Source organism: Schistocerca nitens, chromosome 2 (assembly GCF_023898315.1).
Source record: "Schistocerca nitens isolate TAMUIC-IGC-003100 chromosome 2, iqSchNite1.1, whole genome shotgun sequence".
Classification (NCBI taxonomy): Eukaryota; Metazoa; Arthropoda; class Insecta; order Orthoptera; family Acrididae; genus Schistocerca; species Schistocerca nitens.
The window spans coordinates 354,281,487-354,306,157 of NC_064615.1; the positions used below are offsets into that span (position 1 = coordinate 354,281,487).

General features: G+C 40.1%; 1 protein-coding gene across 1 annotated transcript in view; it reads right to left on the bottom strand.

The window, feature by feature from the left end:
• Positions 1–20,902, bottom strand: part of LOC126234403 (zinc finger-containing ubiquitin peptidase 1-like) — a 224,105-nt gene extending 203,203 nt beyond the window's left edge. The window contains exon 1 of the mRNA XM_049943091.1: positions 20,807–20,902. The gene's annotated coding sequence lies outside the window, so the exon portion shown is untranslated. The remainder of the gene's footprint in view (positions 1–20,806) is intronic.
• Positions 20,903–24,671: the final 3,769 nt, after the last annotated feature.

Genomic DNA, 24,671 nt, shown 5'->3' on the forward strand with positions numbered 1-24,671 from the left:
GCAGCCAGAGAGACAGCTTCAGGACCAGATGAAATTCGTTGTACGATGCTCTGTTACCTGTGCGCTAGAGCCAAAGATAAGCTCCTGTATTGTTTCAATCAGATCTGGTTTACTGGACAGTACACAGTTACTTGGAAGGAAGAAATATTAATTCCCTTATGGAAACCAGGCAAGTATTGTGCCACCCCTAATAGTTATTGGAGTGTAGTCCTTACCAGCTGTACAGTTAAGACTCTTGAGTGCATGGTCAGCTGCAGTCTCATCTGGCTCTTCGATTCCTGTAGCTACCTGCACCACTCTCAATGCAATTTCTGATCCATCCTTGACAACTTAATTCTGCTGGAGATAGTGATACTGGAGCCTTTCTATGCCACCAACCATTCAGTCAAAGTGTTTTCTTGACCTTGTAAAAGCATACAATACCACTTAGAAACACAGCTTCCTTTGCCAACTTCATGAATAGGAATTACATGGACATCTGCCACTTCTTATTCAATCCTTCTTTGGGGACAGGTGCTTTGCTATTGAGCTCATGATTCCTCGTCTGAATGCTTTGTTCAGACAATTGCCCCCCCACCCCCCAAGGCAGTGTACTCGGTGTCAAACTGTTCACAATTGCTACCAGTGGTAGCTCCTCTGCAGTCAGACATCCACTTAAAAGTTCTTTGGTTATGAATGACTTCAGCTGACAGTATGGAGGCTGGAAACGTTGGCCAGTAAAACTGGTTTCTGGTTCTCATTTGAGAAGACTACTTGTGTCAACTTTATCCATGCTTGCCGCAGTTTTCACCCACCAGAGCAATGGGGGAAACTCTTGTAAATTTTAAGGACAATGTATGCTTTTTGGGCCTAACACTTGACTCATAATTAACACGGTTCCTGCACCTGAAAGACATGTGAACAAAGGGTTTCACATCATTGAATATTTTAAAATGTATGTGGAAAGGCATGGGGATCTGACACATCTTACCTCCTGCAGTTTTATAGTGCATTTGTCAGATCACAGATTATTGCAGCATTGTTTATGGATCAGCTTGATGTTACATGCTATCCACCGTAAGTGCATTCAGATATCAAATGGAGCCCTTTGGACCAGCCTGGGTTAGAGTCTATGTTCATAGGCATGAACCATCCCTCCAGATTCAGTGGTGCCTTCTTCTGGCTCGACCGGCCCTGAAAATCTCAGCATTGGGTCAGTTGTTGGCATTTAGTGTAACAGTCCACCCCAATCTGAGCTGCTTTTCAGGAATCGGCCTCATGCAACCAAGCCATTTGGGATATGTGCTGCTGACTGTTTAACAGATCTGGAAATACCAGACCTCTGAATTAACAGATAGGGATGAAACAAACTGCTACCTTGGCTCTTCAACACCACAAAGTGATTGTATGCCTACGCAGTACAAGAAAACTTGTACTCCAGATTGCATTTTCACAACTGTTTTCTTCAATTTTAAGTATGTACCATTGTTTTAGTGTTGTTTATAGAGATGAATTCCAGCAAGAGAATGCTCTCGATTATTCAGCTCTTTTTCCCTGATCACGTTTCCCAAGTGCACCTTCCAGAACAGTGGACAAATTATGATGCAGACTTGTATGGCATCATGATGCCTCTGGAATGGATTCAGCATCACAAATATAAGGTTTTTCTCCTCTTCTGACTCACCCAGTGTGCTCTGAGTGGCCCAAAAATGTACCCAATAGACCAGTTGGTTCAGGCCAACTATGACACCTTCCAGCAGCGCCAACACCGAGGCAAGATGATGGTCTCTTGCTGGGTACCAGGACACATCAAGATACATGGAAATGACATAGCTGACAAAGCAGCCAAAGAAGTATGTTACGATGATGGTGTACGTTGATGTGCCATCCTCTTGCATGCTATCATCTCATTACCACACAGAAGTCATCTCATTACCACACAGAAGAATCATACAACAAACTGTGGTCACTCAAATTGACCACCATGCAAGGCAGACTTCATGCCAACCACACCAATGGATGGAAGTGCTGCTCACCAAACTGCACTTGGGACATAGACCTTAAACATACAGTTTCCTCCTCTGGTAGGAGGATCCACCACTCTGTGAAGATCACACACACACACACACACACACACACACACACACACACACACACACACAGGCATGCATACACCCACACATCACACATTTACCATTGCTGTAAACTTTTTAATGAGTACAGGACAAGCAACTCTGATCTATATCTTTTGTGCTGAGAACCCATAACTCATCTTGCATATCACGGAAAGATAGTACATGTATTTCTAGGTGATATATTCTTGTGTGGTGTTGTATTCTCAGTTACGAAAGATCTTGAATGACAGAGTGTTACAGAAAATTTTCCAGCTTTATCTAACTGAAGCTTGTGTATGTGTTTGTAGGGGGAGGGTGGGTTGGGTGGAGTGGAAGATAATTATCATGTGTTAGAGGTGCTGTCAGCAATGTGCTGCCACATTTGCATCTGGTAAAACTCGTGTTTGTGTCATTTTCAGGTTTTCAGTGAATGCAGCTTCAAGTGCACATTGCATGAGGTGTAATATTCTCCACATAAACTATGTAGTATATATTATACTGGTGGTGATAGTGAGTGGAAGGTGGTAAAACTATTTCCTGGCATCTAAGCAATTTCGTAACAGTTCTAACACAAGAAGGCCAGATTTGCTGACACAATACTCATCACCTGACAATGGAGGAATTAAAAGGGATCACAGTAAAGGCAACCAAAGCTAACACACAAACCACCAACTAAGCAAAATGAGAGGAAATATTTGAAGATTGCAGACTTCAGTACAGAGCATACAGAATCTTGCAAAGAGAGGATGGATATGTCATGGCTATACAGGATCCACTTCCACAAATGAGTTACACCAACACATCTCCACTGCATCAGCAAAAATGTTTCACGGAAAATGCCTCACCTGATACAATCAATAGTCCAAATGCACACTTAGTGACTAGAGAGGGACTCAAATGGGCACCTAATGACCAAGAACAGATGAGTTGTCTTTGATCCAATTTGTGGGTCAACATCACATACAATGGTATTATCTATCCTGTACGGAGTTCAAAAGAGCATGCAGTTTTATTGTGAGGCATAAGACCTAGCAGGAAAACTTAGTTAAGGTGACAACCGTGCAACTCATGATTGTTTCCAGTAATACAGATTGGTTGCATCAGACAGTGTTGCACTCTTTTTCCTAAGGATGATGGTCTCTCTCAAAATGGCAACATACCTTTACATTACAAACAATCACAGCAGAAATGGTTTTTACTTTATTTAGCAGAAACCAAATTCATCTTACCTCGATTTTACTAAGAACTTTTGATAAATCATGGAGCACAACAAGTTATAAATCAATGTCTCCCCCTACCATACCAACAACAGACACACACAACATGCTGTATTGTTGATTACTTCATTATATTACCAGTGAATGGGATGGTGATATTGTTGATCAATTTATCATGCCAAGTTCTAAAATCCTGAGACTGCTTAACATTGTGCATGCACAGAAACAGGGGATGGCAGCATTGTCTGCTAAATGCAGAAGTTAATCAATTCTCTCATCACTCATCATTATTGTAATGGATTGTGTCTCTTCTTAATTTTACCATTTTCTTTATTTTCCTGACACATTAAAAGGATTGCATAAGGACTTGATATTCTTCCTAAGGGCGTTTCCCCCACAAGTTACATAAAAAGTTATTCAAGTTTTACAATACTTGGACAAAGAGTGAGTCTACACTGTGCATATACAAACTGTAACTATAGTCACTTCGACAGTAAAAACAAAACGTCTGTCGAAAGAGGAAAGTAATGTTGGGTGTTCTTTGGGACAAAGAAAGAAGGATAAAGTAAACAGGTGCTAAGTATTGTTTGATGTATTTGTATGTATATATTTTCTCAAGCAAATTATTGTTCTTGTTTTCACATGTTTGGATGGCAGGTTCCCTAGTCTTTCATTCCTCAGCTATGTGGAGGCCATTGTTAAGAATGTCTACTACGATTTTTGATTTGATCATGAATAAACCCTATTGAGACCAGTACTCCATAAACTCACCAACACCATTCAAGAGCTAAATTGCATGGTAGACAACACTCCAACACACACAATTTTGGTGCTCAGGTTTGGAGAAAAATGACAGGTAAATCTCAATACAGGCATAATTTGTCAGAGGAGATACAGTATACTAACATGCCCTAAGTAGTTGATTGAGACAAGAAAGCTGCTCATGTAAAGAGGCTTACCATACAATATGAGATATGTGGTCATTATTCAGTAACCGCATGTTGTTTGTCCTCCCATAAGATTTCTTTAGCTGAGCAGAATGTGTAACTTGTAGAGAACACAAATGCCCCATAAATATTTCCATTGCTGCCAAAATCTTGAGAGGGGCATTTCATTCTGCTCACCATCACACAACAGGAAAGTAGGTAAGGGCCAAATTGTAACACAAGGCACAGTCCCTTGTTTATGACTTTTGCTATTTGCCTATTGATGAAGGCTTATCAATGGTAAATATTTACCATCTAGCACACAAGTAAAATGACAAAGAAGTTAAAGAAGGGCACAGGCAAATGTGACTGGCTGACTACCTACAAAAATATTGGTGAGTCAGTCACCCTGTTATCACATTAAAATCATGACTTTTGTTATCTCAGTGTAATAAAGGACCTTTACCGCTAGTTTAGAATGAGACTGCAGAGAGGAGACAATTAGATTTATGTTCAAATAACCAAGAGATATTAACTGCCCGTTCTTAATGCTGAAATGCAGTTACGGCTTCCAGAATGTAATTTTCACTCTGCAGCAGAGTGTGTGCTGATATGAAACTTCAGGACCTATACCTTTTGCAGGCAAATGCTAAGGATGGGCCATGAGTCATGCTTAGCTTGCTCAGTTGGTAGAGTATTTGCTTATGAAAGGCAAAGATCCAGAGTTTGAGACTTGGTCTGGCTCACAATTTTAATTTGCCAGGAAGTTTCAACTATGCCTTGTTTGTCAATAGAAGTACTGCCCCAAGACAAGATATTATGTACAACATGTTATGTAAATATTCTTAAAGAAATTCTTTCTGTTCTTTTTAATCATAAGTGGTCACAGGGATTGCAGTCAGATTCATGGTGGATGTCAGTTATAATACCCATCCTAAAACCAGGAATAGATGGCACCTCAACTAGCAATTACTGTAATGTCACTCTCACAAGATGTGCAGGGAAGAACTGTGAGCAGATAGTGAACCACCCTAAGAAATAAGCTCGTCTGTTGCTTCCAAAAAACTGTGGGTTTGGAAAGTATTGTTTCATTCTGGATAACCTGACCCTACTGGAAGCAACTACACAGAAAACTTTTCTCTGAGACACTGCATCTCAGTCACAGTCTTCTGACAACTAGAAAGCTTCTGCACTATATGGAGGTAGAGCATGCTGAACTAGCTTGGCATTGGGGCTTTGTGGAAGGTTACCAATTACTTCTTGCAGAGAGGCTATTTCTATCTCTCATGCAAATTTGGACAAGTATTTCACATCCCTCAAGGGAGCATTTAAAGTATTATCCTGTGTGGTATTATGTATACAGCACAACTAACAACTCAAAGAGACCACTGAAGTTTTTCATGTATGAAGATGATTTTATGATTTACTCCTCCACTTCCTGTCAAGCCACCACAATTTGTCAGTCCCAGGTGGACTGTGTGTTTCAGGGGCAGGCTGCCGGAGAGCTAGGGGCATTGAGGAAAATAGAGGGAGTATCGGGATAAGATGGAGGATCTAGACTGGATGAGAGTTAAGGATAACAGGTACAGGTGAGTAGCAAGGTGGACAGAGTAATGTGAGTAGTGGACATGGAAACTAGGTTTGTTGCAGCAAAAGTTATATTGCTGGGATATTGTGATATGATTAACAATGTTAGTAAAGCAGCCTTTGAATTCAACCACAGTGTGTACTGCAGAAGGCTCTGGCCACAATTTGGCAATGGCCATTCATCTGGGTAGATGGTATGTTCATTGTGTTATTGTCATACAATGTGGTACAGGAGTTGCAGCAAAATTATTTTATATTGCTCCTTTCATGAGTGACTCTTCCTTCGATGTGATAGGAAATGCCAGTGATAGCATGTGGTGAGCAGATGTATGAGATATGTCTTGCCCTTGGGTCTTCCATGTGGATAAGACCATTGGGGCAATGGTTTGGAAGCAGAAGGGACATGAGAATGGGCAGTTGCAGGTAGGAACTCTCCCTGCAACATATACGTTGTTGCCACAGCACACTTTGTCCTGATCTCTAGCAGTCCCTTTACAGCAATTGTCTTGCTACCCTCCTACCCCACACCATCATATTACTTCCGCGTTAGTTTTGCACACCACTTCAGCTCACTCACTGGAGTATTTCTACCTTATTCTCATGGTCTGAATTTGTAGTCCTTGTGTCATTTCTCTTTTTTCTCTTGTGTTCCCCTGAGAGGTAAAATCACTACTTGTATTTTTATAAAGAGAGTGCTCTGACCCAAAGCTAAGTCACTTTCCATCAGCAAGGCATTCCCCCCCCCCCCCCACTCTCTCTCTCTCTCTCTCTCTCTCTCTCTCTCTCTCTCTCTCTCTCTCTCTACCAAGCTTTTTTGCTGGTCTGTGGCTCTTCTATTCAGTGAGTGGTGATTTAACAAATATGTAATGCAGTGAAACTTCACTTTTCAAAGGACATTACAAAATCTGGTGTAAAATGCATGAAATTACTTTCTAAGTGGTAAATGACATATACAGAATACCCTCATACATTTTCATATTTTATGGATGAAATATATACATAATATGCATCAAAATATTTGTCAGAGACTTGTATATTGTCTAATAAAGGTTTTCTGCATTTGGTACTATGTTTAGCCAAGGATGTGACATTTCCCAACACTTTAGTACAACAAAGAGAAAGGCAGATAGTAGCAAATCAAGTAGCTGCCAAGTTCATTTAAGAATCTGCGAAGCTAAGGTGCCGTTTTTAGCGAGTTTCATATTTATATATATGTGTTATGAAAATATGGAGTTTTAAGCATTACAGTGCATTAAAGATCCCTACAAAATGCAACATTTTTAGTGTAGTTTGTCCTACTAAGTGTTCAGGAAAGTGACATTGGCAGCTGAACATAGTATCCTGAACTTATTAGCTGTTTTATATTTTATAATGAAAAGTGCATGAAATATTGCAATGTGCATTAAATATAGTGTGCAAACATAGAGATCGGGCTATGCAGCAGATAAATCTGTCACCACTGTCTTTATTTCACATTCACATCCATTGGAATTACCAACTCACAGTACGATAGTGATCTTCGAACCTAATCTAGACTTCGGGCTATGCTGCAAATCAGCCTGTCACCACATCTCATCTGATTTCAGGGGGGTTTACTATATCACACTTTAAGGGGAGCCGGAGGTGGTCAAATCAAAAAAAAATTACGATTTTTTTTTTTTTTTTTTGCTACCGAAAATTAATTGGAACATTCCTCTTTAATGTAAACTTTGAATTATTGTTCTACTCGCCCTAGAAGTGGAGTAATTACCATTTTCCCCCACGCATGCAGAGGAAATGGGCGGCCGCTGAATGCATCTAACACCCTCTCGTGACTTCCTGGCGAACTGCTTGGGATTTTCTCGGCCTGTTACGCATACAGCGCCATATGTTACGCATACAGCGCCATATGTTACGCATACAGCGAGTGTGCAAGTGTTGGCTACATTGTTTTCTGTGACAAATATTACCCGTATTTCCTTACAGCTTACTTCTGTTTTCCTCAGAATTTCGCACATCTTACTCCATTCAATATTGTCGTACACTTTTGTTCTGGTTACAATGCCACGCTTTAGTAACCGTGTATATAAGAAGAGGAAGAACGTAGGGAAAAGAAAATTAACACTAATACCTAGTTGCGATACTACAATGAATAAGAGCGCAGAACATCATCGTCTCTTTGCTGTTTACCGTTTCGAATTAGTTCAGTGTTGCGCCTGTTGTTGGTAGTATTATACTTCTTGTGTAAAGCGGGTAATATGCAGTATGTACAAGAATCAGGAGGGAACAATAAAACCAATTTTTCATGACTTAGCACAGCCAGAATTGTTACACAAATGTCTATACGGAAAGACGCAGAATCCTAATGAGAGCGTAAACAATTTGATTTGGAAAGTGATTCCTAAAAGGGTGTTTGTAAGCATAAAAATACTGCACTTTGGCATTTATGATGCAATAGCAACCTACAACCAAGGGAACAGTGTGAAGTGTGAAGTTCTGAAGGCATTAGGATTTACAGCTGGGGTGAACACTGTACGAGCACTAAGAAATATTGACAGAGAAAGGATAAGAGGAGCAGAAAGAAGAGAAAGGCATATGGAGTATGATGGAACAACAGGCCAGAAAAGAAGACAGAAGAGGAAGCTTTTGGAGGATGAAGAAGAAGACCCTGGTAATCCATCCTATAGTGCAGGAATGTATTGAGAAACTTTGTTAGCCATTTCCCGTAAATTAGAATTTTTCGAATATAAGGAACATTTTCTCAAAATCCACTCAAGCTAGAGAGATGAAATTTTTATACAGCACTCCTAGTGGTCAAACTTACATTGTAACACAGCCATTTGGCAATATGTTCAGTAGTTTCATTTCAGTTTAATTATAAAGCAATTATTTGTAAAAAAATTTGGGTCATTAATAAAAAAAATAATTGGAAGGAAACTAGAAAAGATACTCCAAAATCCCTCTGTCATAACTGCAATACTAAACCACTCTATATGTAAAAAAAAATTCAAATTTTTCTATTTGGTAGTTTATTCATAAATGTTCCTCAAACTTAGTGATTTTAACATGGGCAGCATAGGCACCTCCGGCTCCCCTTAACCTTTTAAGCGCACATTTTACAAAATATTTAACAAAAAAAATTGTAGGCTGTCTTAATTTTCTTCATGAAATTTTTCAACATGGTTTTCCTGTTCATAAACACACAAGACAGCTTTGACACTTACATCTGCAGCAGATTATTCATCATCATCACTTCCCAACATCATTGTTTCCCTGTATATGAAATCAATCATATCCTCAACAGATATATTTCCAACAGTGACAACTTCGTTGGCAGCATGTAGGAAATCTTTCACTGGATGCTCCAACTACAGCATTTCCCATGATGAAGCAAATATAGTTTCGGTATCATCATTGTTGCTCAGATTTGGTGTGCAGTCCATTTCCTTTGACTGCTTGAATGAATCACGCTTTTCGAAAGCAGTTAGAGATGGTGGTGTCTGTAACCTCTGTCCATGCCTTGGCAATATAGTGCAAAACATAAAAAGTGACATTTTGAAGGAAGGTGGGTCTTTTCGAATTTCCATCAAACTTAATGCATTCTGCACAAATTTTGTTCCTAGAAAGGTCTGCAACTGGCTTGTGCAGTTGTGGCAGGAACTCTGACTGCATACTGCATAAATTTATATTTTTTGGATAACAATCATGAAATACTCACCATATAGGGGAGATGCTGAGTCGCAGATAGACACAACAAAAACGCTGTTGGAAAGTGAGTTTATCGGCCAACAAGGTCTTTCTCAAAAACAGACAAAACAAACACACACACACACACAAATGCAACTCACACACATGACCACAGTTAAGTGCAGTCGGGAGGATACACGGAGGGCCAGGGGAGAGAGGGGGTAGCGGAAAAGGGGAGAAGTAAAACGGCTGCATGTGTTGGTGGAATAGACAGCTGTGTAGTGCTGGAATGGGAACAGCGAAAGGGCCAGATGGGTGCGGACAATGATTAATGAAGGTTGAGGCCAGGAGGGTTATGGGAACATAGGATATACTGCAGGGTGAGTACGCTCCTGCACAATTAAGAAAAACCAGTGTTGGTGGAAAGGATTCAGATGGCACAGGCTGTTAAGCAGCCATTGAAATGAAGATTGTGGTGTTGGGCAGCAGGCTCAGCAATAAGGTGGTCCAGCTGTTTCTGGGCCACAGTTTGTCAGTGGCCATTCATGCGGACAGACAGCTTGTTGGTTGTCACACCCACATAGAATGTAGCACAGTGGTTGCAGCTTAGCTTGTTGATCACATGACTGGTTTCACAAGTATCCCTGCCTTTGATGGGATAGATGATGTTTGTGACTGGACTGGAATAGGTGGTGGTGGTAGTATGTATGGGACATGTCTTGCATCTAAGTCTGTTACAGGGATATGAGGCAAGGCTTTGGGATCAGGAGTTGGGTGGGACGGACAAGGATATTGTGTAGGTTTGGTGTGTGGCAGAATATCACTGTAGGAGGGATGGGAAGGCTAGTGGATAGAACACTCCTCATTTCAGGGCATAACGAGAGGTAATCAAAACCCTGGTGGAGAATGTGGTTCAGTTGATCCAGTCCTGGGTGGTACTTCATCACAAGGGAATGCTCCTCTGTAGCTGAACAGTGGGACTTTTGGAGGTGATGGGTGACTGCAAAGATAAGGCATGGGGGACACGTTTTTGTACAAGGCTGGGAGCGTAATTATGATCTGTGAAAGCCTCAGTGAGACCCTCAGTATATTTCGAGAGGGACTGCTCGTCACTACACATGCGACAGCCACGGGTTGTCAGGCTATATGGAAGGGTCTTCTAGGTATGGAATGGGTGGCAGTTGTCGAAGTGGAGGTACTGCTAGTGGTTGGTGGGTCTGATACGGACAGAGTTACTGATGTAGCTTTGAGGTGGAGGTCAACATCAAGGAAGGGGGCTTGTTGGGTTGAGTAGGAACAGGTGAAGCAAAAGCAGGAGAAGGTGTTGAGGTTCTGGAGGAATGTGGATGGGAGTCCTCGCCCTCAATCCAGATCACAAAGATGGTCATTAGTGAATCTGAACCACATGAGGGAATTGGGATTTTGGGTGTTTAGGAAGGGTTCCTCTTGGTGGGCCATGAATAGGTCGGCATAGGATGGTTCCATGGGGGTGACTATAGCTGGATCCCAGATTTGTTTTGTCGGTAATGTTTCAAAGCAGAAGTAATTGTAGGTAAGGATATAGTTGGTCGTGGCAACTAGGAAGGAGGTTGGTGGTTTGCAATCCGTCGGCCATGGGAAAGGTAGTGTTCACTAGCCATGGGCATTAGCAATGTTAGTGTAAAGGGAGGAGGCATCAATAGTGATGAGCAGGGCACCATGTAGTGAAGGAACAGAAACTATGGACAGTCAGTGGAGGAAATGGATGGTATCTTCTGTATAGGATCAGACTCAACCAAAGACAAATGTTGAACTCTACATGACAGTTCACTTATTCATCCCCCATGATCCACTCCCACTGCCCCCATAACACCTCCTGTTGACTTTCCAGAATATCTTAACCTCAAACCTTGCCTAACCATCATTCCCCAAATCCCTCAACACACAAACTAACCTTAGATCCACAGAAAGAACCGCAATCCACCACTAAAAACTGATCCGAACCCTTAATCCCACCTGTTGATAATGTCTCCACCACTGTTGTTTTGAACTGCAAGGATTAGCTGGCAGAAGGACCCTGCCAGCTGTCACATTCATCCACCTACAAGCCCTGCCACAGTGACCTCATGCCAAATATCCAGCAGGCTCTCGTCTTTCCTCAAATCCTTAGGCCCATCCCAGAACCTCTCTTCAGAGTGCATCTCTCTCCTCACCCCTACCATTCACCGCACTCCTACCTTCTACATACTTCCTACAATCCATAAACTGAACCACCTATGATGCCCCATTGTGGCCGGTTACTGTCATACCACTGAGAGAATCTCTGCTTGTAGACCAACACTTTCAGCCTATTACCTGCAACCAACCCTTCCATTTAAAAGGTACCAACTATTTCCTCAACTGACTCTCTGTGGTTCCTGTTCATTTAATACATGTTGCTGGGCTCCAGCTGCCAGAGGCTGTGGTCGTGTGTGTGTGTATATATATATATATATATATATATATATATATATATATATATATATATATATATATGTGTGTGTGTGTGTGTGTGTGTGCGCGCGCGCGCATTGAACACCTTGTTAGCCAAAAGCTCGCTCACCAGCAGTCTTTTTGTTGTGCCTATCTGTGACTCAGCATCTCCGCTATATGGTGAGTAGCAACTATCTCTTTCCTAATATTGTTACATTCCATCCTGGATCTTTCATTGTTTGATTAAGGCTGTACAGTTGCTATTCAAATAGTTCAAGTGTCACTGATACTTTGTTATAGGCACTGTAGTTTATGGTTACTGTTCTTACATTTTTTTAATTTTTTTTTTTTTTTAGATAATGTGGTTTTCCTGATTTGCTAATCAGTTTGGCTTAATGTTTTCAAAACCATCAGCATTTGTGCTTACCATTAATGAAAGGCAAATTTTACTGTGGTTTCCTTCATGACAATCTTCACCTAAAGGCAAGTACACTCCTGGAAATGGAAAAAAGAACACATTGACACCGGTGTGTCAGACCCACCATACTTGCTCCGGACACTGCGAGAGGGCTGTACAAGCAATGATCACACGCACGGCACAGCGGACACACCAGGAACCGCGGTGTTGGCCGTCGAATGGCGCTAGCTGCGCAGCATTTGTGCACCGCCGCCGTCAGTGTCAGCCAGTTTGCCGTGGCATACGGAGCTCCATCGCAGTCTTTAACACTGGTAGCATGCCGCGACAGCGTGGATGTCAACGGTATGTGCAGTTGACGGACTTTGAGCGAGGGCGTATAGTGGGCATGCGGGAGGCCGGGTGGACGTACCGCCGAATTGCTCAACACGTGGGGCGTGAGGTCTCCACAGTACATCGATGTTGTCGCCAGTGGTCGGCGGAAGGTGCACGTGCCCGTCGACCTGGGACCGGACCGCAGCGACGCACGGATGCACGCCAAGACCGTAGGATCCTACGCAGTGCCGTAGGGGACCGCACCGCCACTTCCCAGCAAATTAGGGACACTGTTGCTCCTGGGGTATCGGCGAGGACCATTCGCAACCATCTCCATGAAGCTGGGCTACGGTCCCGCACACCGTTAGGCCGTCTTCCGCTCACGCCCCAACATCGTGCAGCCCGCCTCCAGTGGTGTCGCGACAGGCGTGAATGGAGGGACGAATGGAGGCGTGTCGTCTTCAGCGATGAGAGTCGCTTCTGCCTTGGTGCCAATGATGGTCGTATGCGTGTTTGGCGCCGTGCAGGTGAGCGCCACAATCAGGACTGCATACGACCGAGGCACACAGGGCCAACACCCGGCATCATGGTGTGGGGAGCGATCTCCTACACTGGCCGTACACCACTGGTGATCGTCGAGGGGACACTGAATAGTGCACGGTACATCCAAACCGTCATCGAACCCATCGTTCTACCATTCCTAGACCGGCAAGGGAACTTGCTGTTCCAACAGGACAATGCACGTCCGCATGTATCCCGTGCCACCCAACGTGCTCTAGAAGGTGTAAGTCAACTACCCTGGCCAGCAAGATCTCTGGATCTGTCCCCCATTGAGCATGTTTGGGACTGGATGAAGCGTCGTCTCACGCGGTCTGCACGTCCAGCACGAACGCTGGTCCAACTGAGGCGCCAGGTGGAAATGGCATAGCAAGCCGTTCCACAGGACTACATCCAGCATCTCTACGATCGTCTCCATGGGAGAATAGCAGCCTGCATTGCTGCGAAAGGTGGATATACACTGTACTAGTGCCGACATTGTGCATGCTCTGTTGCCTGTGTCTATGTGCCTGTGGTTCTGTCAGTGTGATCATGTGATGTATCTGACCCCAGGAATGTGTCAATAAAGTTTCCCCTTCCTGGGACAATGAATTCACGGTGTTCTTATTTCAATTTCCAGGAGTGTATTTCATTTAAAAGGAAACTGAAGGAGAGACCAGTATCATCTATAATACTGAAGATGCCCTTCAATTTACACTGCTTTATAAGTGCTTGTAAACAACCATATGTCATAATCACAGATTGAAGTTAACACTAAACCAGTATGGTTACCATAATGTCAGCTTGCTGCTTTTTGTATAGCACACATTATTGAAAGCAATGGTTGGTAGTGACGAGAAACAAGTGACCATTCATCTGAAGTCACACTTTATTCTTATTTCTATCAAAACAGTTACTCCCATCAGTCACCAAATTGAGTGGCATGGGACAAATAACTAACACTACAAATTATTACAATTTTTAGCGAGTCAGGGCTCAATAAACATAATCATGTAACATTTGCAAACACCAATTGATGGCAATGCCATACTAGTGTCATATTACGTCAGATTTTTCTTCACAAATGTTATTTGATACAGTATAGATCATGGGCAAATGATGAATATGTTAATGCAAAAATAGTGTGAATTAACACTACGCACATAAAAAATTTAATGGGAATGATAAAATGACGTTGTAAACAGTGAGAAAGCCAGAATTCTTGGAATGAAAAAAGGAGTCTATATTATATTGTCTAAATTGTATTCCATACTGGACTGGACAATCTTTTAAAATATGGTATAATGATATTCTCATGCAACAGCAGGCACCTGACATCGGTGGACTCTCTTCCAGAATAAATCCATGAATTATCCAACAGTATTCTATTCAACTGTTGGTTATATCAACTTTATCCTGCCATTGTAATCAGAAGGAAGTACATAACGGTCAGGTGGTGTTTTTTATGGGCCACTCCTTGTTCCCTGCATTTCCACCCCTCTTTCTCTCACTGAGTGGTGGAGACAGCATTATTTTCTAATCATTCTACATTTGGTGATTTCATCTCTAGAGTAGATTTAAAATGGCTCTCAGTTAATAAGAAAAGATGAGAAAGTCTACTACAAATACAAACATGCACACACACACACACACACACACACACACACACACACACACACACACACACACCTCATACAGTCATTTGTCCTCAAGAGTGCATATAATTCCTCATCAAGGTGATATACCTGCACCACCACATCCATGAAATACTACTGAGCACCAAGGAATGCCATTTACAGTGTCTCTTTTATACACCAGGTTTCTCAAAAATGCACTGCATATGTACTGTGTGATTCAAAAAGAAAGAACAGATTTCAGTTGCTTATTAAAGAGAAACTATAAAAGATAGAACATATTCCACATGTCACTGGATAGAGGAAGGTTCAAAGTTTTGATACTGCTGTGCTGTCACTTGTTTGTGACAACCACACCAAAAGAGAAATTGTTTTGCGTGTTGGAATCTGTGAAAAGTCAATCCAAGTGCAATAGGCAGTCCCCTGCCTGTCAACATGGCAAGAAGCCACCTCTGCACAAGTGGATTTATGACTAACGTACAAAATTCTTGGAAGTTAGTTGCACATGCAGAGGGAAGCCAGACAACTTACATATTTTAAAATAACATAAGTGGTTGTTTGTAGGCTGAAAGGTTGTCCAAGTACAAATTCAACTGTTCAAGATTGGAATCCCAACTATAGACAGGATTTGTTCCTGCCACTAATCACTAGCAGTTCAGTGTCACTTAGCTATCTCCATGAGTGCAAGAAATCACAAGCTGCACTGTGTCTGGATTTCCTATTTAACAAAAAAATCCACAGTTTACTACAATATGCTGGTTCACACGTCAAACGCAAGGACACACCTTCTCCAGCTGGACTCGGTAAACTAAAAATATTGCAGTATTTAAGCCTATCCTCAACATTACTGGTCATTTATATATAAAACTGAAAACGGAAATCTACTTAAGTAGAAATATGCAATAAAAGCCACAAATGTGTATAATTAGAAAATGATTGCCAAATTATTAATGCCTCAGAGGGAGATAACTAAATACCTAATTTAGCATAGCATGACTGGGACACTTAGCTGACAGTGTAATGCAAATGGCAAACACACAACAGCATAAGAATTCCAAGATCAAGACCGAAATGTGAAGGCATAACCAGTGACACTGGAACATAAACAATTTATGAAGTAAGTTTGAGCTACAATATGTAGAATTTGATACACAAAAATCTGAGGATTAGTAACCAACACAATATCAGGCCAACAGACCAATTAAAGTCATTAACAATGCATATGTACAAGCCTTAAGAAACGCCCAATCACTAACACACACACACACACACACACACACACACACACACACACACACAGCATACAAGAGGTATAAGTGCAAATATCTCTATTGGTGACAGGACAGTGTACTGAACATCACATAAGTATTTATATTATTTACAGGCTAATAATTAGGCCTATAGCCATTACAAGTCACATGTTTTTAGGCTGGTTAGTGCCTGTACATGTGGCAAGAGCAAGTCAATAATGCTTATTTTTCCCTGGGCAGTAAGTCAGGTGTTGAAGAGTGGACGCAAAACGGTTAGTCTATCCTGACAGGTGTAGACCACTTAGTGGTGCAGTACAGCCATGCAGAATACATTAGGAACATTCATTGGCTTCACTAAATCACAACCATACTATCACATTTCACCTAAAAATGCTTACCCCTTGGCAATGCTACAATTCAGTCTGTCATCACAGCCTAGTAAAATAAATATCTTGGCGACCACCCACGAAAAATAAAGTTATATTACATTTTAAACAAAACATATGAGTGACATCTAGAACTGAAAACAATAAACAAGTACATCACACATGCTATCTACAGTAGCAAGACATCGGTGTATTCTTTAAAGTGTGAAGTCTTAAGTTGCCTAGTTATCTTCTCTGATGTCTTTCTTTGTTATGACATATGTGTTCTTTACTATGTCATTTAGTTATTGTAAGTGGTACCTTAGATCATAGTTATACTAAACATATAGGTCAGAGATCAAGAACACAGCAACAGCAAATCTAACGTTGGATGATGCATACATTAGAAACCAAGTGCCATTTTAATGTCATTCATGTACTGGCTTACTTTTTCCCCACTACAGCAGCACTGCAGGTGCTTCTTACTCATCAACTTGTTCTCTTACTGAAGTGTGCAGAAGCGAGGGGCTAGCTGTGACACCAAATGGAAGCTGAGTGCATGATCTTGCTGTTGTAAAGTAGCACCGAGTGTCAGATGGTCTGTAATGAAGCTACATTTTGAGAGTGGGGAAGGGGGGAACATGAAAATTAAGTGGTACAGCATATACAACTGCAAATGTGCTTCGTAAGCAAAAGTGATGTCTGGAAAATGTTCAATGCTACAGATCACTCTTCACATGGAAAATGTACAAAGTTCATAATGCAAACAAAATGGTTGTGTTCTTGTTTATTCCACCACCACAAGAAAAAGTATGTCCCCTTTCAAACAAAAAATGTGCACAGAGCAATATCCCTATGTCTACAAAGCACATTACTTGTGTATTCTTTCAGTCACAACAATTTATCAGCTAATAGAGAGCTGCACAACTTATAATTCATTTCTGTAATTTTTTCAAAAACTGCTACACATTTATTTTAGTAATAAAACTCCATCTGGGAATACACTTCAGCCTCATGTTCTGTTGTCCTTTACTGTGATCACAAACTCAGTGACATTTTGAAACCATGTGTATATTAATGTAATTGTTAAACACCTTCTAAATTGAGAGCATATATCAAAATAAATTTACAGCAGTCTTCGAAACAGTTTTATCTGTATCCATACATAAATATAGCAAGGAAACTTGTGACAGAATGTAAATAATACAGAAGTAAAGGAAATCACTCACCGAACGGCAGAAGTGTTGAGTTGTTGACATGCAAACACAAAAGACAATGAACATTTTGTTGGCTTTTGGAAGAAATCCTTTGACAAACTAGTGTAACACGACCTCCTCCTCCCTCCCTGCCCTCTCAAACACACACCTGTACTAAGCCGGCTAGAGAGACAATGGTGTGTCCAGCCAGCACCATGTGCGTGCACAAATGCACAATTCCCCCCTCCGTGTGTGTAACAGACTTCTTGCTTCCGCTATAATGCAAACAGTCTCCTTTACTCCTAAATTATTTATACACGGACACAAACATATACTTACACAGACACATATATACCTACAAACATATATATACACCTCTGGTCTCCATGACTTGTTACAGAGTAATAATACATTTAGATTTATTGGGCTTTGTCACACGAATTTCTGTAAAAATACTTTCACAACAGTGGAAAATCTGTAATACAAAATCACCAAAATCTAGTAACACCTGTGCCTCTGTAAAGATAGAAAACTACAGTGATGTGGTTGTCATCACTGTGGGAACAGCTGAGCATAGCTCATGTCATTCTTCTACTGCATTCAGTGAATCCATACTGCCAGGGAAAAAATAATAATTTTAGTAATAATAATAATCTGTGATAGAACAGAGCAGTATTGACTGCAACCTTGAGGACCAAGAGTAGAGTAAGCACTTATGTTGAAAGCAAGTGATGTGAGTGAATGGAATTAAGTTTGTTTCGAAACATGACACATAGCACATACTGCCAACATCTGCACTGTTTGCAGATATTTTCAATGCACTACTGAAACACAAGGTAAGAAATAAAACGAAATGTAGTGAGCCACTTGGGACCACAGTTCTCTCACACCAAAATACTCTGACAATATCCTTGAACATCCTCAGAAATTGACTGTGGAGTTCTAGTTTGCTCTATATATACTTTTCCACTTACTGATTAGTCATTTTATTGGTACACAATAATTGTCATACTCAAAGTTTGCGTATGTAGCAGCAAAGCCACAAGCCCTCGGTTATACATGTAAATTCGTGTGCTCACTCTTCTTTCTACATTTGTATAGTCCACTTGTACTGAGAGCAGACTCAAATGATGAGTTTTCAGTTAAACTGGTATCTATAGTAGTAGAGATATCATTTGTACTGAAGATTGTGATACTGCCCTTCTACTTCGTACTGACTGATCTATAGCATAGCTTGAGATCTAGGTTAGGTTTAAATGTGGTTGAGAGTCTGGTTGAGAGTTGGAGAAGCCAATGAATGTGCCATGACAATCTCTTTTCATTATTCACAACATACTCTATAGTTGGAGTTCCTTATGTGGTGAAACCCTCTATTTTCCCCCTACAGTCTGATATGAAAATTGTACTATATTTCAAGGCATTAATACCAAGAACATCCCAATCCAAACCTCTATTACCATGTAAGTCCTGTTAGTTTTTAGGCTTTTTTGTTTAGCTAATCCTTTCACGTAGTTAGTGATGTCACCTGTAGTTTGTTTTGATAGACTTATCACTGCTCTGTCACAATAGTACTACGTCTTTTATTAATCCTAACAAACTCACAAGATTACAACATACACAAAGAAAAGAGAAGCAACTCACAGAAATTTAATATGTACTAAATTAAAATAGCAAAACGTCAATAAAACTTAGAACCAAATCCAGTGACAGTAATTACAGTCACCAAAAGCCTAGAAGTAGTCACTGCAAACAATATATTTTACAAAGTATTTGTTGGACAACACATTGTACCATGTGTCTGTCCTCCTTTCAGTATAACAGTATATGACTTTGTAAATCATATATTTATTCTAAACAAATGCTCAACATTGACAGGTGCTGACTGCTGATTATCTCCACAAGAAGACCCCTGTAGTGTAGACACTGGCAGCTCCTACCTGCCAGTAGTCACTACCTGACAATGTCAAGCAGGTGCCTCACAGGAATACAAATACTGTGGGATTTACAAAACAATCAGCGGCACACAAGTAAATACTCTCAACATACGTGATAAACCAGATAGGAAAGCATGTACATAAAACAAATTAATGGCTGTCACGGAATATTTACAACCTAAATGTAAGCAGTTTCTTGGAATCTGCACCATAAAACAGACTGACCTCCTCAAGTGATATGTAAACAGATATCATTAATCCAATACGTGTGACTAGCTTCAGCTACAGATGCAGGTCTATCATAAAATCCCAAGGAAAAAGACAAAGAAATAAAAGTTAAAAAATGCACTAACAGTGCAACTACAATGCACAAATATATATTGGTATTACTTGATGAGAGTGGAAATCGGGATAGGAAATAAAGATTTTAAAAATGAATTGTTTGTGTCAACAGAAGAATAAGGCCAGGGAAACTCAACATTATTTTGCAGCATCTAGTATTTGGAAGGTATTATTTTACGTTCCAGACAATGAAAGAATATACAAGAGCAACAGCAAAAGCTTCACAAGAAGAATTATTATGAACCACTCTGTGGCAGAACTATGGGTTGCATACTTTAAGAGAGTACAGGTTTGTATCCCTAGGTATTAATTTCTTTACTATAGGCCTAGTTCAGTATGAAATTCGAATAACGGAGAGAACCGCTCCAATTTTCAGATCTTATCTTAAAAAGGAATGAAATTTAAATGACAGTGACTGCCAATTTTTCTGTGTTTACATGGTGTCATATAATTTATAATACGACCTACGAACGAATGCTACTTTATTAAGTGTCTTGGGCTAAGTTGTTCCAAGAAGTGCATTATAAAGTCTCACATAAAACCAAAATATGAGACTTATTGTGAAACTCAGTTTTCAAGAACAACAACGTACGGAACAATGATGTACGGTCATTTTATTTACTCTTTTCCACATAATCCCAGTGATCAACAACAAACCGTAAGCAGCTGTGAGGCAAATGGTAAATCAAAGTTCACAAGTAGAAATTCTTCATACACCGGTAAAAACAAATGTATGTCAAATCCAAATACTCGTGTTTTTTCATAATCCGATTAGTGATCAGGAGTTGCTACCATGGGTTCAAACTTTAATTCGTGGTTTTTGTGTTGTGCGACGTGTGACAAAATTACCACCTAGGTCATTAAATGTTGACACTTACATCACGTTAATCATAACGCACTAGCCTACACGATAATAACCATAGCGTATTTTCAAATCTTCTATTTTGAGTTTCCATATCGCGCCAATAACTAATAATCAAAACAGTAGCCATCGAAAGATACTCCTCAGAGTTGTCTTTGATGTCTCGTGAAAATACAGTCGATACAGCACCAATTATTTTTCAGTTGTCCGTATCACTGGGGTCTGGCGTTGGTTATGATCGTATAGTGCAGCAATGCTGCATTTTGATGTCGTTGCATATTTGCAATGAGTTGATTGAGCTAAGTTTATAAGGATCGAAACGACTTGAAAGAGACAAGCTAGTCATATAAGATGAATGACTCCAACAGTGTAAATTATGCCACCTGCCAACCAGTGTATAGCCTCGGCAATACTGACTATTTAAGAAGGGGATAATCACGTTGGGCCAAGGAATGATATCCCTTAACCTACTGTGTAAATAAATGTCTAGCTGAAAACAAGTTTCCTGGTGTACAAAAAATATCTAGAGTGGTCCCAGTATATAAGAAAGGTGATAAGAACTGTTCTGCTAGTTACAGACCAATATCGTTAACTCTTGTTTTCTCAAAAATTCTTGAAATGTATGTATAATCAAGTTAGCACGTATTTAGGTAACTTAAACTTAATAAGTGGCAAACAATATGGATTCATGAAGGATAAATCCACAACAGATGCTATGGATTCTCTTGTAGAATTTGTTCTGGATGTATTTGAGGCTACGGGATTTGCTCAGGCTACATTTTGTGATCTGAGCAGAGCATTTGACTGTGTGGACCATGATACTTTACTGAATAAGCTATCCTATTATGGTTTGCTAATAGCAGCATAAATATGATTAAATCCTTCCTTGAGAACCGCCAACAAGTTGTATGCATTAACAGGGCGAAGTCAGATCTGATTAATGTTAGGTCTGGCATGCCACAGGGCTCAGTACTTTGACCTCTATTGTTTTTACTTATGATTAATGACCTGCCATCTTTTGTAAACTCTCACACAATAATGTATGCCGATGACACAACTTTTTTTAAATAAAAGCTCAGATTTAAACACACTAAATATATAGTTAAAGATACCCTTGCTCAGAGTTCATTATGGTTTAGAGCGAACGGTTTTCTACTAAATGAAAGTAAGACCCAGGCACTTTCCTTTAGCTTAAGAGAGAATCATGACTTAGAAAGTATAAAATTTTTAGGTGTTATAGTAGACAACAAGTTGACTTGGGAACCACATGTCAAACATTTATCTGCCAGACTCTCAAGAGTTATCTATTTAATTAGAAACTTAAAAAGACGTGTCCTTAATAGTTATATAAGATCAGCATATTTTGCTTTCTTTCATAGTATCATATCATATGGAATCTTATTGTGGGGCAATAGCAGTCACGTAAAGGGCATTCTACTTTTACAAAAAAAAAAATTAGTAAGAATAATAAACGACTAAGATATGTTAGAACGCTGCCAGCCGAAGTGGCCGTGCGGTTAAAGGCGCTGCAGTCTGGAACCGCAAGACCGCTGCGGTCGCAGGTTCGAATCCTGCCTCGGGCATGGATGTTTGTGATGTCCTTAGGTTACTTAGGTTTAACTAGTTCTAGGGGACTAATGACCTCAGCAGTTGAGTCCCATAGTGCTCAGAGCCATTTGAACCATTTTTTTGTTAGAACACTGTAAACCCTTGTTTGTTAAATTGCAATGCCTGACGGTAATAAACTTGTACATCTATAATGTTCTATTGTAAGTTAGGAACAATATTTCAAATATAACATTAAGAAGGGATGTACATAGCCATAACACCAGGAACAAATCATGTTTAGATGTACCATATCAAAGATTATCCAAGTCACAGAATTCATATTTAGTTCTTGGACTTAAGTTGTACAATAAGTTAAGTATAGATTTATAAGAGTTACCTGTCAATATCTTCAAAGATAAGTTGTTCAGAACGCTAGTAAATAATCCTTTCTACACAGTAGACGAATTTTTTGAAACTGGAAATACTGTCTTTCAACACTGTATCTAGCGGATAGCCTTATGTAATCCAAACTAAATTGTATTTAGTAATTAATGTTAAAAATTTAAGTTATCTTGACGTTGTCTATTCCTTTATGAGCTGAACGACAATAAAATTTGATTGATTGATTGATTGTTGAACTATACCATACTATGTACAAAGGATGTCCTGATGGAGACCACGGCGGGCTAGAAAGAGAGAAATATACTTTTATGTACTGCATGTTAATGCACCAATGATCCATTCCAAAACGAACAAAGTCTAATACAGATTTTTAACTAATGACAAGTGGCATTTTCTGTGTTAGTTATGAGATCAATTTCTGGTTAGTTATTTAACCGTGAAATGCTACTGTAAGCTAGTGCTTCCAAAAGGCGTAGCCAACTGCCAATACATAGCACTGCAATTCTGTGCTTCCCAGTAGTTTCATGCCTTAACAAGTTAGTACGGCTGTGACCCTCGCAGAGTCGGCAGTGTTTACTTTTTTCACGTTATTTAATCTTTTGGATACAGGTGCACCCCAGTGTAGCATAATCTAAACTTTGGGGTATAGATGCACGCCAGTGTAGCGTAAAAAGTGTAAAAGAATTACATGACTTGTCTTTATTTGTGTAAGCATGATGTCAAATATTATTATACTTATTTTAAACACTAAAAATATAACGGTTTTAATTGTAATACCTACATTATTTAATGTTTTGAAACAGTTACAGTGAATATGTAACAGTTTGCAGTAAACTGAATTGTTTAGGTGAAAGAAAATGATCTCGAAAACAAGACATTCGACCCTACCAAGGAGGAACATATGGAATACATCATATGCCCTTCAGTTCACATTCTGAAAGGTTCTTTTTCTGAAATCGATCAATTCGAAGATGATAACTGTGTCATTCCAGATTTTAAAACCAAAGAAGAATCTGAAAAATTACAAAGAACGATCAGATGCCCTAGCAAGTAAAATTCAGTGTTGTTTTATGCCAGTTTCTGATTCTGATGAAGACAACCCAACTGAGAATCTTCAAATTTCTCACCAAGCGAAGGAGAATATCGTAAAGGATCCAAATAAACTTTATGGGAAACATAAATTCAAATGGAATGACGAAAGAAGAGTCCGTCATTGCATTCCTAAAATAAATTTTGTATTGTGATTAGCAGGAAAGAAAAATGAAGCAAGACAAGTAAAGAAAGGACGAGGAAACTTGGCAGATATGCTTTACAAAAGTGAGGCTGTGCCTAAAGACAATGAGCCTTCAGCTCAGAAAAAATTATTTTGAAATACAAACTCTTTAGGATTTTTGTGCTGTGCTGGAGTCATGAAAATGAGTAATACCTTTACAAAAGAACTTTTTGACCTAAACAGTGATATAGGAATATTTAGGCTACCAAACCTGAACCACATTCCAGATTTTCAGTAAACTGTCTCAGGTTTGATGACACAGACGCTCGAGTACAGAGGAGACTGAGTACCAAATTAGCCCCTATTCAGGGGCTTTCGTGTACACCTTACCCTTTTATTGTACTGTCCCCAACAAAAAAAAAAAGATGCTGCCAATTATCCAAATCTAAGAGTCTACGGATTGCACGCAGCTGTACAGTGCATAACACGTGCTCGCCAGCTGACCTGTCAGGAATGCTGACAATTTGCTTGGTCAGCTGAGTCGCATCTGGCTGCAGTGCGACGCAGGCAGAGTACGCGACTGGCCGCCATTCACAGTGGGCAGTATTAACTAGCGCGGCCTCGGGCGCGAATATGTCTCTTTTCGTAGCTCACCATGGAGCCTTTCGATACAACCGTAATTAGCCGGTGTTAGGATATGAGACACAGTGATGATGGG